A 14382-nucleotide genomic window follows, 5' to 3' on the forward strand; every position below is an offset into this window, starting at 1 on the left:
CTCAGAGGTCGCCACAGGAGCGATCCTATCCCAACGCCAAGGCCCCAAGGCACTACTACATCCCGTAGCTTTTTTCTCGCGTAAGATGAGCGCCCCGGAGAAGAACTATGATGTGGGGGACCGGGAACTCCTGGCGATTAAAACCGCCCTCGAAGAGTGGAGATATCTTCTGGAAGGTGCCGCTCACCCCATTCTGGTTTTTACTGATCACAAAAACCTAGAATACCTCCGCACGGCCAAACGCCTAAGACCCCGACAGGCCCGATGGGCCTTATTCTTCTCGAGGTTCAACTTTCACGTAACCTATCGTCCTGGATCAAAGAATGGCAAGGCCGATGCTCTGTCCCGAATGTTCCCAGATTCCCCGGAGAGGATTCCACCCAGTACAATCCTTTCTCCTCAAAACTTCCTGCTTATCCAACCGGATCTAAGAGCTTCATTGGTGCAGGCCACCGGCCAATGTACGGAGGCAGAAATCTCCTCCCTGAGACGCCAAGAAGGGCTTCTATGGCATCGGGATAAAATTTTTGTTCCCCAGCAAGCCAGGTCACTCGTATTAAGGACCTTTCACGATCACCAGTTAGCCGGCCACTTTGGGGTCCGGAAAACTGTTGACCTGGTACAGCGGTCCTTATGGTGGCCTACCCTAAGATCGGACTGTAAAAAGTACGTTGACTCCTGTTCAGTCTGCCAGCGTAACAAGGGGTCGAACACCAGACCCTGGGGCCTGTTAAGGCCGCTACCCGTCCCAGAAAAACCCTGGAAGGAAATCTCCATGGATTTCATTGTGGAATTGCCTCCCTCAGAAGAATTCACTACCATCTTAGTGGTGGTGGACCGTTTATCCAAGATGGCGCATTTCCTGCCAATGAAAGGGACCCCTTCTGCCGTGGACACTGCAAAGATCTTTATAAAGGAGATTGTCCGACTACATGGCGTGCCTGACAGTATTGTGTCGGATAGAGGGGTACAATTTACCTCCAGGTTTTGGAAGGAGCTCTGTAGGTTGCTGTCAATTAGAGTGTGTCTATCCTCGGCCTACCACCCACAGAGCAACGGTCAGACAGAAAGAACCAACCAGACGCTGGAACAGTACCTCCGATGCTTCTGTTCTTTTTCCCAGGATGATTGGGTCTCTTTGCTGCCTTGTGCGGAATTCGCATATAACAATTCAGTACATGCCTCTACCAACCAATCACCCTTTTGGGCCAATTACGGGTTCCATCCTTCGTTTTTACCTAACACCATTCCTGAATCCACCGTCCCGGCTGTCCAAGATAGGGTAAATCTCATTCAAGCAAATTATCAGATGCTCCAGGATACTATGAAGAAGGCCCAGGAGGAATACAAGAGGCATTATGACAAGAAGAAGAGGAGTAACCCCACCTTTAGGATAGGGGATAAAGTCTGGCTCTCAGCAGCAAATCTGAAGTTGTCATGTCCATCTCGGAAGCTGGGACCCAAGTTCCTGGGTCCTTTTGAGATCAAACGTGAAATTAACCCCATAGCGTTTGAACTTACCTTGCCCAGATCTTTCAGAATCCATCCTGTGTTTCATGTCTCTCTGCTCAAACATGTAACCTTTAGTCCTTTTTCAGGTAGAGAAGAAGCGCCCCCACCTCCAGTTCAGGTTGGTGATGATACTGAATTCGAAGTCGAATCTATCTTGGACTGTCGTCGGAGAGGTAGGACAATTCAGTTTTTGATTAAATGGAAGGGGTACTCTGTTGAAGAAAATTCTTGGGAACCTGCAAGTTTTGTACACGCCCCTAGGCTCATACACAGGTTTCGTAATCTTCATCCTGAAAAATGGGCTCGCCTGGGCATCCGGAGGCTGCCCCTTGGGGGGGGGCACTGTCAGGATAATAGGCGTAACCTCGCACGGTACGATCGCGTTAACGCGCGTCAGCAAATACGTGGGCGCTATACGGTTCCTAAACGAGCGTCCAAAGCTGCGCCCGATCGAGCGCGAGTACGCGGTGATGGACGAACGTATTACGTCGCACGCCGTAGGCGTACGAACGCCACGGCGCGCACACGACGCGACCCAGGCACCCTGCCTATTTAAACGTCCAGTTAACAGAGCCTCATCGCTGGATTATCGTCAGCTCTCCTGAGTATCTGTTCCTGTGATTCCTGCTGCCTGATCTCCCGTTCTCCGACCCGGCTCGTTTGACCTGTTCCTGTTGATCCCCCTGGCTCCGACCTCTGGCTTGCATCTGACGTTCCTTGTGCTTCTGGTATCCGACCTTGGCTTGACTTGACCTTCCGCTCTCCAGCTCTTCACCTGAAGACCCGTTGTTCTGATCTCTGGACTGATCTTCCGTGTATGACCCTCGGCCTGGCCTTGACCCTGCCATCTGGACTTCCTCGCACAGTTGCCCTAAAGACTGATCTTCGGCTTCTGCTACCTGGCAACCTGTGCTACTGTGGGCACTGCATCCCTGTGCCATCTTCAGGGTTGCACTGCACTCGGCCGCAAGGGGAGCCCTCTCAGCATCTCGGCCTCTCTACCCGGACGTGACAGGGGCACTCGCTCGTCCCCACCCCCTTTCCTGACCGGCCGGGCTGTGTGCTCAGATAAGGGTCTGGTATGGACTTTGGGGGGACTCCCATGCCGTTTTTTCGGCATAGGGGTTCCCCTTAAAATCTATACCAGGCAACGGGGCTAGCAAGGTGTCAATCTCGCCGATGGAGGCGGCGACATTAACTTCCTTCTCTAGTCCCGTCGTACCTGAAGTTACGTTTAAAAATGAACAGACTTTACTCCTTGTGTGGGCAAGTCCGTTCATTTGGAAAGTCCGACTAGCACACAGACGAGTGGATTGTCCGCCGGGCAGCTGAGTCCGGTGGACAATTTTGAGTCAAGTCTTCTTTCAAAGTCCGCCGGAGCCCACACACTGTCGAATTGTCTGGCGGACTTAGTCCGATCGTTTGTATGTGTCATTAGGATTTGGATGGCCATCTTTGAGAGAGAAGTGTCATATTTAGCCCTTGTTGTGTCATTTTGGTGAGCCCTGCAGTGTGGGGAAAGTAGGTAGGGACAGAGACCCTCCTGTAAGGGACTGATAGGCTGAGCCTAGGGACAGCTTTCTGCAGAATAGGGACAATTTAGGGACATCTTGTTGTACCCGGTGTTCATCGCTCCCAACTGTCCCTGATTTCGAGGGACTGTCCCTGATTTGTACCAATGTCCCTCATTCCTCCTCATTTGTCCATCATTTTGGTCTGATCCATATACATGCACTTTTTATCTATCAAAAAGTGTTTTCCAGCACTAAACCTTTCATCTGATTTCTAAATTGCTGTATTTGTAAATTCCAAACGCCAATATAAAGGAATAATAGTGGTTAAAAAAAAGCAGTTGTGTGTTTAACCAATCTTGTTTTTTTGTACAATTCTCCTTTACGGGGGCGTGGCAATAGGGTGTGTCATATGCCTGCATACTTTTGCAGATAGGTGTCCCTCATTCCCATCTCAAAAAGTTGGGAGGTATGGTGGTGTTCTGCCAAAAACTGCCCCCCCCCCATTGGATAGTGTCTGCCCCGTACTGCGCAGGCGCAGCGTTGCGCAGTACAGCAGACAAGGAGACTCCGAAGGTCTCCGAGGATGAATGATGCCTGCGCACTGAGTCCAGGTTCAAGCCCCACCATTCAAGTGGACATACGGTATCACTTATTAACAGGGTCCCTTGCAGCCTCGCTTTGCTTGGCAATTTTTTATTCTAACTCTATGTTCACTTGGATGGTGGGGTTTGAACCTGGACTTGCTGTGCGGGCATCGTTCATCTTTGGAGACTTTTGGAGTCTGCTTCTCCTCCGTACTGCGCAAGCGCAATACAGGGCGGACACTATCCGAAGGGGGACAGTATTTGACACAACACCGGTGTTGACAAGAAGGAACCTCTCTGTGTATAATCAGTATATTGGTATGAGCTTGTGTATGAGTGGGATGATGCAGTATCCTTGTCAGCAGATCACAGGGATTGGCTACATGCAAATCTGTTTAAAGAAGCAACCACTGAATCTAAGCACTGTATGCACACTTCACTAATAAAACACATATCGATAAGTTGCTAAAGCTGATTCTGAAAAAATGTCACATTATTTTTCACTGCTGATTACTCGGTGCAGTTCACACCTGTGGCTATACTGTGGCTATACTGTCACCCCGCTCTCTTAAAAGCAATCTTGTTGTGGATTGCTTTTCAAAGATGATGAGGAATCACTATGTCTTCTCACCTACTGTTTTAATTATCAACCTAATTATCAACTTTCGGGGGCGGCGAGGGGTGTAAACCATTTTTTCTAATTATCTACATGCCGACCCACAGCAACCGCGGCCCAGGGTAGTTGTTTTGCGGCCATGACATGTGTACAGTCCTGAGTTTGGGTGGGCAGTGGTAAAACCACAGTTCAACCACCAGCCTGTAACTGCAACACAGATTTCCAGAATGGGAGTGAAATGTCAGTGAATGTTCCTCCATCAGGCAAATGTGCTGCGGATCCATCCAGCGAATATGTCGCATAAATGCAGCAAATGATGCATAGTGCTTTCGACACTGAAAAGTCGGCAAATAAAGATCTGGCAAATCACCATTCACCACTTTGTAAATACGGCACAGACAGTTCACCGTATAAGTACCATTATTCGATGTCAGTAAGCAGTATTAAAGCGGAGCTCCACCCTAAAGTGGAACTTCCGCTCATTGTAACCCTCCCCCCTCCGGCGCCACAATTGGCACCTTTCAAGGGGAGGGGGGTGCAGATACCTGTACAGTACAGGTATCTGCACCCCCTTCCGGCATAGATATCCGCAGAATCTGTGGATATTTACGCCACTTCCTGCGGGTCCCCTGCTGTCTGCTGGGAAACACACGGATCCCAGAGACAGCGGGGACCACCCTTTTGCGCAGTGCGACTCGCGCATGCGCAGTAGGGAACCGGAAAATCAAGAATACCCAAGATGGCGACGGCAGCACCCGAGAGCCGATCGAGAGATCGGCTTTGGGTGCCGACATCGCGGGCGCGCTGGGCAGGTAAGTGTCATTATTTTAAAAGTCAGCAGCTGCAGTATTTGTAGCTGCTGGCTTTTAAAAAAATAAAAAAAACGGCGGAACTCCCGCTTTAAGGGAAAACAGCACTTACTATTGATAAATGTTTACGCCTGCATTGGAATGCCATCTAGTGGTACATTTTCAACATTACAAGGATAAAACAGAACTGCACCAGATCCTATGACTATATTCCACTGGATTTAACAGACATTATTGTTATTATTATTTTTATACAGGATGTATATAGCGCCAACAGTTTGTGCAGTGCTTTACAAAATAGCCAAACATGTTAAAGCCCAACTCCGGGCTCGCCGCCTTCCCTTCCAGAGACCCAAAACAGAGGTATTTTATACCAACACCACATTTTTTTTGGGTAGTCATATACTATGCAGAGCGCAATATTATTATCATTATTAGTATTATTATACAGGATTTATATAGCGCCAACAGTTTGCGCAGCACTTTACAACAATAGGGCAGACAGTATAGTTACAATACAATTCCATAGAGGAGGAATCCGAGGGCCCTGCTCATACTGACATAATGACACTATATCAACACTGTGATTAAAGGACACTATGGTGACCCGAAGTGTGGGTCTATTGCATACACAGTATAGCCTTATTCTTCCAGGGTGAGTGACCCCAGGCGTCATTCAGCCTGGAGGACTAAGGACATCTAGTGTCAAAAAAGAAGTACTGCAGGGAATTGCTCCAGTCTGAAGAGTTTTCCCGGCTCAGCTACTTTTTTTTATGTTTAAAAAATCAAAACACAATATAGGGGTCGACTTTTATATTAATAAGAAAAAAAAAAGAAGAAGAAAAAAAAATTGCCCAGAGTTGGGCAGGGCTAGACTATCCTTATTGGAGCCAGAACTGGACAGGACAGTTGAAGGCAACAATAAATAAATAAATCAGCTTCTATTTATAATAAAGCGTTAAAGGGTGCACATGGAATATTTTTTATATTTTGCAGGATTTAAAAATTTCCCCAGACTGAAATTCCCAATTCATCATGGTAGCGTCTTAGGCCCAAGGCACACTGTAGCTGTCAAATGCCCCCCCATTCTATGCACACATAGGCGTTTACAGACATATAGAGGCAGGGTTGTTTAGGGGCAGAAATCTGAATGAGAGGAGCTTTTGGGTAGAAAAATGATGCGTGTAAATGCATCTACATACTAGGTATTTTGATAGCTTGAGCATTCATTCGTTGCAATGGCCAGAATAAGTGACTCTTCTGGCCAATAAAATCAATGAATGCCCACAGCTTTAACACGCCTAAACGCATCTAAATGCATTTGAAAAATGCAGCTTTAGGAGCATTTAGGAGATTTTCGCTTGTCAAAAGAAAAGCTCTCAGAGAGCATAGTGTACAGAGGCCTAAAGCCCCATATACAATATCAGATTTTCTGCTGATTTTTGTCTTCAGATTTACCAAAACTATGTAGTGCAAGGGCCTGCCTGATTGCATACAAATTGTAACTCCTAAGGTTTGACCTCATATTATATGGTTTTGGTAAATCTGAAGACAAAAATCAGCAGAAAATCTGATAGTGTGTCTGGGGCTTTACACACAATGTTAGTTTTAAAAAAGTTTTATAAATTGTTTTACCTCTGTCTGCCAGCAGATGGAGACAAAGACTACACAATAAAATGTAGACCTCTTAGGTTGCTGTAAATGTTATTTGCTGCCACAGAATGACAGTGTATGGTTTCTCAGACCTCACAAATTAACCACTTCAGCTCCGGAAGGTTTCACCCTCCTTTATGACCTGGTCATTTTTTGCTAATCGGCACTGTGTTACTTTAACTGGCAATTGCACAGATATGTAACACTGTGCCCAAATGAAATTTATATCATTTTTCACACAAATAGAGCTTTCTAATGGTGGTATTTGATCACCACTGGGGTTTTTTGTTATATAAATAAAAAAAAAAAGACAATTTTTTGCTTTCTGCTATAAAACATATTCAATAACAAAATTCGAATTTCTTTATAAATTTTGGCAAAAATGTATTCTGCTACATGTCTTTGGTAAAAAAAGAAAAAATTATCATACATACATACATACATACATACATATATATATATATTAGTAATGATGGTGATCAAAGACTTATAGTGGGACTGTGATATGATAGTGCAGTGGTAATCTGACACTAAGCCCCCGTTCACACCGGTGCGACTTGTCAGTCAATTTGACAGTTCCAAATCGCATGACTAGTCGCTCGCTATTGTCGGCAATGGAACTGTTCAAATCAGTCTAACTTTGTGGTGCCTAGCCAATTTGAAAAAAAAGGTTTCTGCACTATTTTTGTGAGATTTCAGGTGCAACTTGCATAGACATCTGAGCATGAAGTCGCACAGATGTCAGGCAAGTCACACCTGAACTCGCACTGATCTGCGGCTTTGAAATCAGGTTACTTCACTTGAAGTAGCACAATTTCAAAGTCGCTTTCAGTGTGAACGGAGGCTAACTGACACTTTGTTGGAACTGACTAACTGACACTGACATCACCAATGATGCTAATACATACCTCCCAACATTTTGAGATGGGAATGAGGCACACCTACTAACAAACGTATGTAGGCATAGGACACGCCCCCCTGTCACACCCCCTTAAAGGAGAATTAACAAAAGAAAGGTTAATTAAATCCACAAGGACTTTTTTTTGCCACTACTATTCCTTTATATTGGCTTTTAAAATGTACAAATGCAGCGATTTAGAATTAGGGTGAAAGGTTTTAGCATTGGGAAACACTTTTTGAAAGATAAAAAGTGCATTTTATATACAACTATATGGATCAGACCAAAATGAGGGGGAAAGAAGGACAGAGGGACATTGCTCCAAATCAGGGACAGTCCCGCAAAATCAGGGACAGTTGGGATCTATGCTAATACAGTGATCTGTGCTAATAACATACACTGTCACTGTACTAATGACACTGGCTGGAAAGGGGTTAACATCTAGGGGCAATCAAGTGGTTAATTGTGTGCCCAGGAATGTGTAATGTGTTTAATATGTGCTGTTATTTACTATAGATCGAACTGTTTCTTTTTCCTGCAGGGAAAAGAAACAAAGCAATTGTTCCCTCTGTACAGAGCCCTGTGTTGATTGCCAACACAGGGCTCTGGGCTGCGATTGGACACAGCCATCAGCAGATCTCAGCCTTGAATCATTGGCATGCAGAGGAAACACGGAAATAGACAGTGATGTATGGGTACAACACTGTGCCTGTAGGAGCCACCCCGCTGCATATGTACTATGGCAGGTCGGCAAATGGTTAAATAAACGCAAGTGTGCATAGTTATTTAACCATGGGGGAAATAAAAAATGAGGTAGTCTGTTAAACCTTCAACTGAGGAGGCAGTATCACGGGCCTTTATTACTTTTATAGTTTTATCATCTGTAGATCCGGCAAGTAGATCCGGCAAGTAGATCCATTTTTTCCCCCATTTCCTGTAACAGAATGACAACGCTGTTTATTCTGCAGTGAAACCACGGAGCAGCATTGTCACCCTGTGGACAGGATAGTCTACATAGCACAAAACTTCACAATTGAGGGTTACGCTGTAAGGAGTGCTGATAACCGACAAGTGTGTTTACATCGTGATCAGCTGTGATTGGACACAGCTGATCACATGGTAAAGAAAATCCAAAGAGTGTACAAGCGCACAGTACATACAGCGCTCCTAGGAAAAGTGCAAAGTCCCTTGATCCATTGGAACTTTCATCCGTATCTGTAGACCATCAACAGGGTAGAAGAATGGATGTGGTAACTGGATGGATGGATGGCTGAACAGGAGAAGGGGCCGACACTGGAACCTCTGCAGCTCCCACAGAAGAAAACAGAATATCTGGGTTGGATCATCTCAATGTAAAAGAAAACGAACAGCAGGGCGCTGAGGTCAGTATCAAATAAAAAACACAAAAAAAAGTAGTACGGTTATGTTGAAGTTAGCATGAACCTGCATAGATAGGGAACACCTGAGACCAAGCAGCTGTGTTCTGTTCAATGTGAGGCTGTGGTCAACACTGAGCAGAGACCAAGGATGACAGGGAGCCAGCCAGCTCAAAGTATGGATATTAGCAGCTGCATTCTAAGCTGCACACAAGAATGATAGCTGTCAAAAATTCCTGGTGGATGTCGGGAGATGGGGTGCATGGGCTTCCGCAAATACGGGAAAGGTGGGGCAGTTGCCCCCCCCCCCCTGGAATCATTAGGTGTTGTTGGCTACTTGGCTGTGTCACCTGGCTGTGTGTTGTGTTTAATGTCCGCCGCAGCCGCGCTGCAATCACGGCCACCACAGACTTTTTTTCCTACAACTGTCACTGTTTCCCTGCTGGCTGCTCTCTGCTGTTTTCATTGTCCAGTGTACACCGCTCCGCAGGTCAGCCTTTCCACTCCTCCTCTTCATTGATTGGCTGCCTGTGTAGTGTAGGTGTGTCACTCTCACTCACATCGTGTTGTTGTGGATCCGCCCACTCAAGCTGCAGACGAGCCGAGTGATATGCTGGCCTGACACTGGCAGTCTGTGAGCCGCTCCGGCCCAGTTACTGTATATTCTGCTACTTGCTGTGCTGTGCCTGTGCATGCCTAGGCAACAAGAACAACCAGTGCTCTCCCCCCTGTTCTTTCCCCCCCCAGTGCTCTCCACTCCCTCCAGTGCTCTCCCCCCTGTTCTCCCCCCAGTGCCCTCCACTACCCCCAGTGCTCTCCCCCAGTGCTCTTCCCCACTGTTCTTTCTCCCCCCAGTGCTCTCCCCCCCCCCAGTGCTCTCCCCCCCAGTGCTCTCCACTCCCCCAGTGCTCTCCTCCCTGTTCTTTCTCCCCCCAGTGCTCTTCAGCTCTCCCCATCACTCTCCAACCCCCACACCAGTGCTCTCCAACCCCCCATTCTCCCCACCCCTGTTCTTTCTGCCCCCCTGGTGCTCTTCAGCCTCCCCAGTGCTCTCTACCCTCTGTGCTCTTCACCCCTGTTCTTTTTGGCTCCCCTCAGCACTCTCCACTCCCCACCCCTGTACTCTCCACTCCCCCTGCATTTTTCCCCCACCCATGTGCTCTCCACCCCCATAGTGCTCTCCAGTCCCCCGTGCTTTCCACCCCTGTTCTTTCTGGCCCCCACTGGTGCTCTCAAGCTCCCCCCATTGCTCTCCACTCCCTCCTGCTCTTTGTACCCCCTCCAGTACTCTCCAGCCCCCATGCTCTCAACCCGTTTTTCTGCCCCCCAGTGCTCTTTACCACCCCACACTCTTAGCCCCCCCCCCAGTGCTCTCAGCCTACCGTGCTCTCTACCCCTGTTCTTATTGGCCCCCCCAGTGCTCTCAAGTTCCCCCCCAGCGCTCTCCGCTCCCCACCCCTGTGATCTCCACTCCCCCTCGCTCTTTGCCCCCACCCATGTGTTCTCCAACCCTGCCAGTACTCTTTGCTCCCCCTTCTCTCCAACTCCCACCCAGTGCTCTCCACTTCCCCAGGACCAGAGGGCAGGCTGACTGGGGCTGGAAAATGAGGATGGCTGAAGGTGCAGGTGGCCAGGAACCACTCCATCTCACAGCAGACAGATCCTCTGGAAGGAGCACAGTCCCCATCCAAAACAAGAACAGACCCTGCCTGCTGCTGGCCGTCATGGATATCCTGCTGGCATGCAAGGTACCGTACCAAGCATCAACAACACACCTTCCCACAGACAGGGACTGCAGACTGGGACATGGGGCACAGGAGGGGCTGCAATGATGAGCACAGTGAGACTGCATTCACGTCACAGTAAAGCTGCATTTGTTGGACACAGTGAGGCTGCATTTGATGGACACAATGAGGCTGCATTGGTGGGCACAGTGAGGCTGCATTGGTGGGCACAGTGAGACTGCATTGGTGGGCACAGTGAGGCTGCATTTAATGGGCACTGGTGAGGCTGCGTTGAACTCTTGCATCAAGTCTGCAGTCTCTGACCATCTCCTGTAGCATGTCTGCAGTCTCTGGGGGAGTCTGGAGAGGAGTTAAGAGTGGGAGCACCGCCGGGATGGGGGCCATGGGAGAAGTCAGACTTGTGTGGACTGTGGACAGAAGACTATAGGATAAAACCAGAGCCACCAAGCTGGAGCTGGCTGATTGAGCCCTGCACAATGCACCTGAGAGGAGGTCAGTGAAAGCACCGCCAGGCCAGTTGGGGGCGGGGAGTGACTGATGTAAGGGGGGAGTGAATACGATAATGTAAGGGGCACTGATATAAAGGGCTTCCTCCTTATATTAGTAACCCACCCCCCTTACCTTAGAGTATTCTTTCTGCAGAAAGTGGTCCCCCCCAAGTTATGAGTTTCTGGGGTCCCCTTTGATGATTGATCACTTACCACTATTAACTGGAATTTGAATATATATATATATATATATGTATATATGTGTATATATATATATATATATATATATATATATATATATATATATATATATATATATATATATATATATATATATAAAGCCCTATGTGATTTAATATCTATATCTAATACTCTCTTCATCAAATGTGCTTTAAAATGTATGGTTTTCCCTTTCATGAACAAGAAAATAATGACGTTATGCTGTTGGGCTGGTATAATAATGCTGTGAGGCTGGTATGAAATTTTTTCCAGGGCTGGTTTTTGAAAGCATGGGCATCCGCAAGGTTACTCCGGTGGCTACGTACCATGCCCATATAGCCTAGAGAATGTACATCTTTTTACATTGCAATACATCTGTTGTTGCCATATTTTTATCTTGATGAAAACAGCCTATACAGTGACAGTATGAGATCAAAATATGGCCACAACAGATGTATTGCAATGTAAAAAGATGTACATTCTCTAGGCTATATGGGCATGGAACACATCCGCCAGAGTAACTTCCAATACAAAGTGAAGATGAATTATCTGTTATATACCACATATGTATTTCCAGTGGAAAGATTTTCATGAGATTGTCGAAAAGGGGCCGAGCATGAGTGGTCTTAAAATGGTGCCCTCCCTTGGAAAAAGTTCTGCGGACGCCCATGATGGGGTGTGCATGAAACGTCTCCAGGGACTTTGCCCTCTTTTTCAAATGCCTTTTAAAAAGACATTTGAAAAAAGGGGCAAAGTCCCTGAAAACGCATCATGCACATTTTGACAACTGTCATCCTAGTATGCAGCCTAGAATGCTGCTGAAAATATCCATACTTTGAGCTGGCTGGCTCCCTGTCATCCTCGGTGTCTGTTTGCTCAGTGATGCCCACAGCCTCACACTGATCACAGCTGCTCAATCTCAGGTGTTCCCAATCCATGCTGTGTCATGCTAAGTGTTTTTTATTTGATACTCAGCGCCCTGCTGTTTGTTCTCTTTCACATGGTAAAGAGCCTGTGTGATTGGCTCTATACCCCAGTCTGTGATAAGCTGTGTCCGAAGGACACAATGATCACAGAGTGGGCAAGGTGCTTGACATTCTGGGAGGACATCAATAGACACCCTTCCAGAACTGGGCGGCTATGCTGTAGCCGTCATTTGGCTATAGCACAGTCGGCAAGTGGTTAAAGCTGAACTACAGATATGATCTTTTTTTTTTTTTTTTATCCACCACCGGGGGTCTGGAGTCCTGGTGTGCCAGATATGCCAGAAGCTTCCCTGCGCGTTCACCCTGCTCAAAAACCCGTTGTCTGGTGAAAAAGAGCTTCCGCTTAGCCTGTTCAAATTGTAGATGTTCAACCGCTCGGGTGTGTTGTCTAAGCAGCTGTGCCTTTGCCTGGGTAGGGTCAGCACAGAAGTCGGCTGCAACCGCATCCAATGCCTCCGTAACCTGCTTCACCTGCGTCTGAGACGCCTGTTTCAGCCGGCCTATACGCCGCGAGAGGGTGGAGCGGACATGCAATTTAAAGGCCTCCCAAACGTGATCCGTGCGGGCCGAGTCTCTGTTAGTGTCAAAGTAAAATCGCCATTCCTCCTCTATGTCCTCACAATCGCTCAACGCCGACAGCCAAAATGGGTGGAGTCTCCACTGCTTCGGACCTGCCTGGCGTGCCAGCTTGAGAGTTGCCCAACAGGGAGCGTGGTCCGAAAGCGAACGGGCGCAGTACCCTGCGTCCGCCAGTCCGGGCAGCAGGCTCTTAGCCGTCAAAATATAATCAATACGGGACATAGAGGAATGGGTTGCAGAGAAACAAGAGTACTCCCGTTTCTCGGGATACCTGTGGCGCCATGGGTCCACAAGTGAAAACTCCCGCAATGTGCGACCCAATCTGGTCTCTCCATGGCCACAGGCCACCCCAGCGATACGCACCCTGTCTAAGTCCCTATTTTGCACCATGTTAAAATCCCCTAGCCAAATGGCGGGGGTGGAGGGGTACATGGCCATATAAGATAGGCCCTCAGTGACAACTGTAGAGTTATATGGCGGAGGAACATAAAATGCCAGTAAAAGATATTGGGCCCCACAAAGAACACAATGCAAGAACAGGTACCTGCCCTGGGGATCCGTCCGCATAGATATTAGCTCAAATTGGGTAGATTTGGTCACCAGGACAGTGACCCCACGGGAATAGGGGGTATAGGTGGCATGATATGCCCAGCCAATCCAGGGGCGTTTCAGCGCCAGCTGCAATTGTCCGGTAATATGCGTCTCCACCAGCACAATAACATTAGCCCTATAGGATTTGAGACGGTCAAACACCGCTGTACGTTTCAATTTATCCCGCAACCCCCGAACGTTCCAGGACAGGAATTTTAACTCACCCTGAGATAGTAAGCAATAAACTTAGGAGAAGGAGGAAGGCGGGCAATCCCCAAGACAGTGACCCCCCCCCAGCACAGCATAATCATACATTACAGAAAGAATTTTACAAAGTATAACTGGTACCGGAACAAGTCCTGTGGTCATGTGTATTGTGAGAACAATAGCACCCGAGTAAAACCTGCAACTAAACCTGAAATTAACTGTCAAACATCCCAACCCCCCCCCTCCCTGCTCTCAGCCCCCCCAACCAAGCCGGAGCATACATCCCAAAACTAAACACAACCAGATTAATCCTGGTAAAGTATGAGAGCGAACAGTCCGCTGGGTGCAATTCCAGCGATGGAGCACGGCACACACACACCGCCCGCTGGTACAGCAACCAGCAGCCAGGCATATGAGCGAGCCGAGCCCGCAGCACCATAATCATACAGTGCCCAAAATAGTCACATCAATACATTTGCAAATCGTAAAAGTCATATAGTATACCAGCATGTCCCATACTGTGGGAGCTCACGAGAAAGGTCAGTGCCCGCCAAAGACCCAGTCCCAGGCCTAGGTGCCAGCAGATAAAATCCGCCAGGCGTCCC

The sequence above is a fragment of the Lithobates pipiens genome, unplaced genomic scaffold, assembly GCF_037356315.1.
Source record: "Lithobates pipiens isolate NorthernLeopardFrog02 unplaced genomic scaffold, aLitPip1_a1.2 Scaffold_28, whole genome shotgun sequence".
In the NCBI taxonomy this organism is placed as follows: Eukaryota; Metazoa; Chordata; class Amphibia; order Anura; family Ranidae; genus Lithobates; species Lithobates pipiens.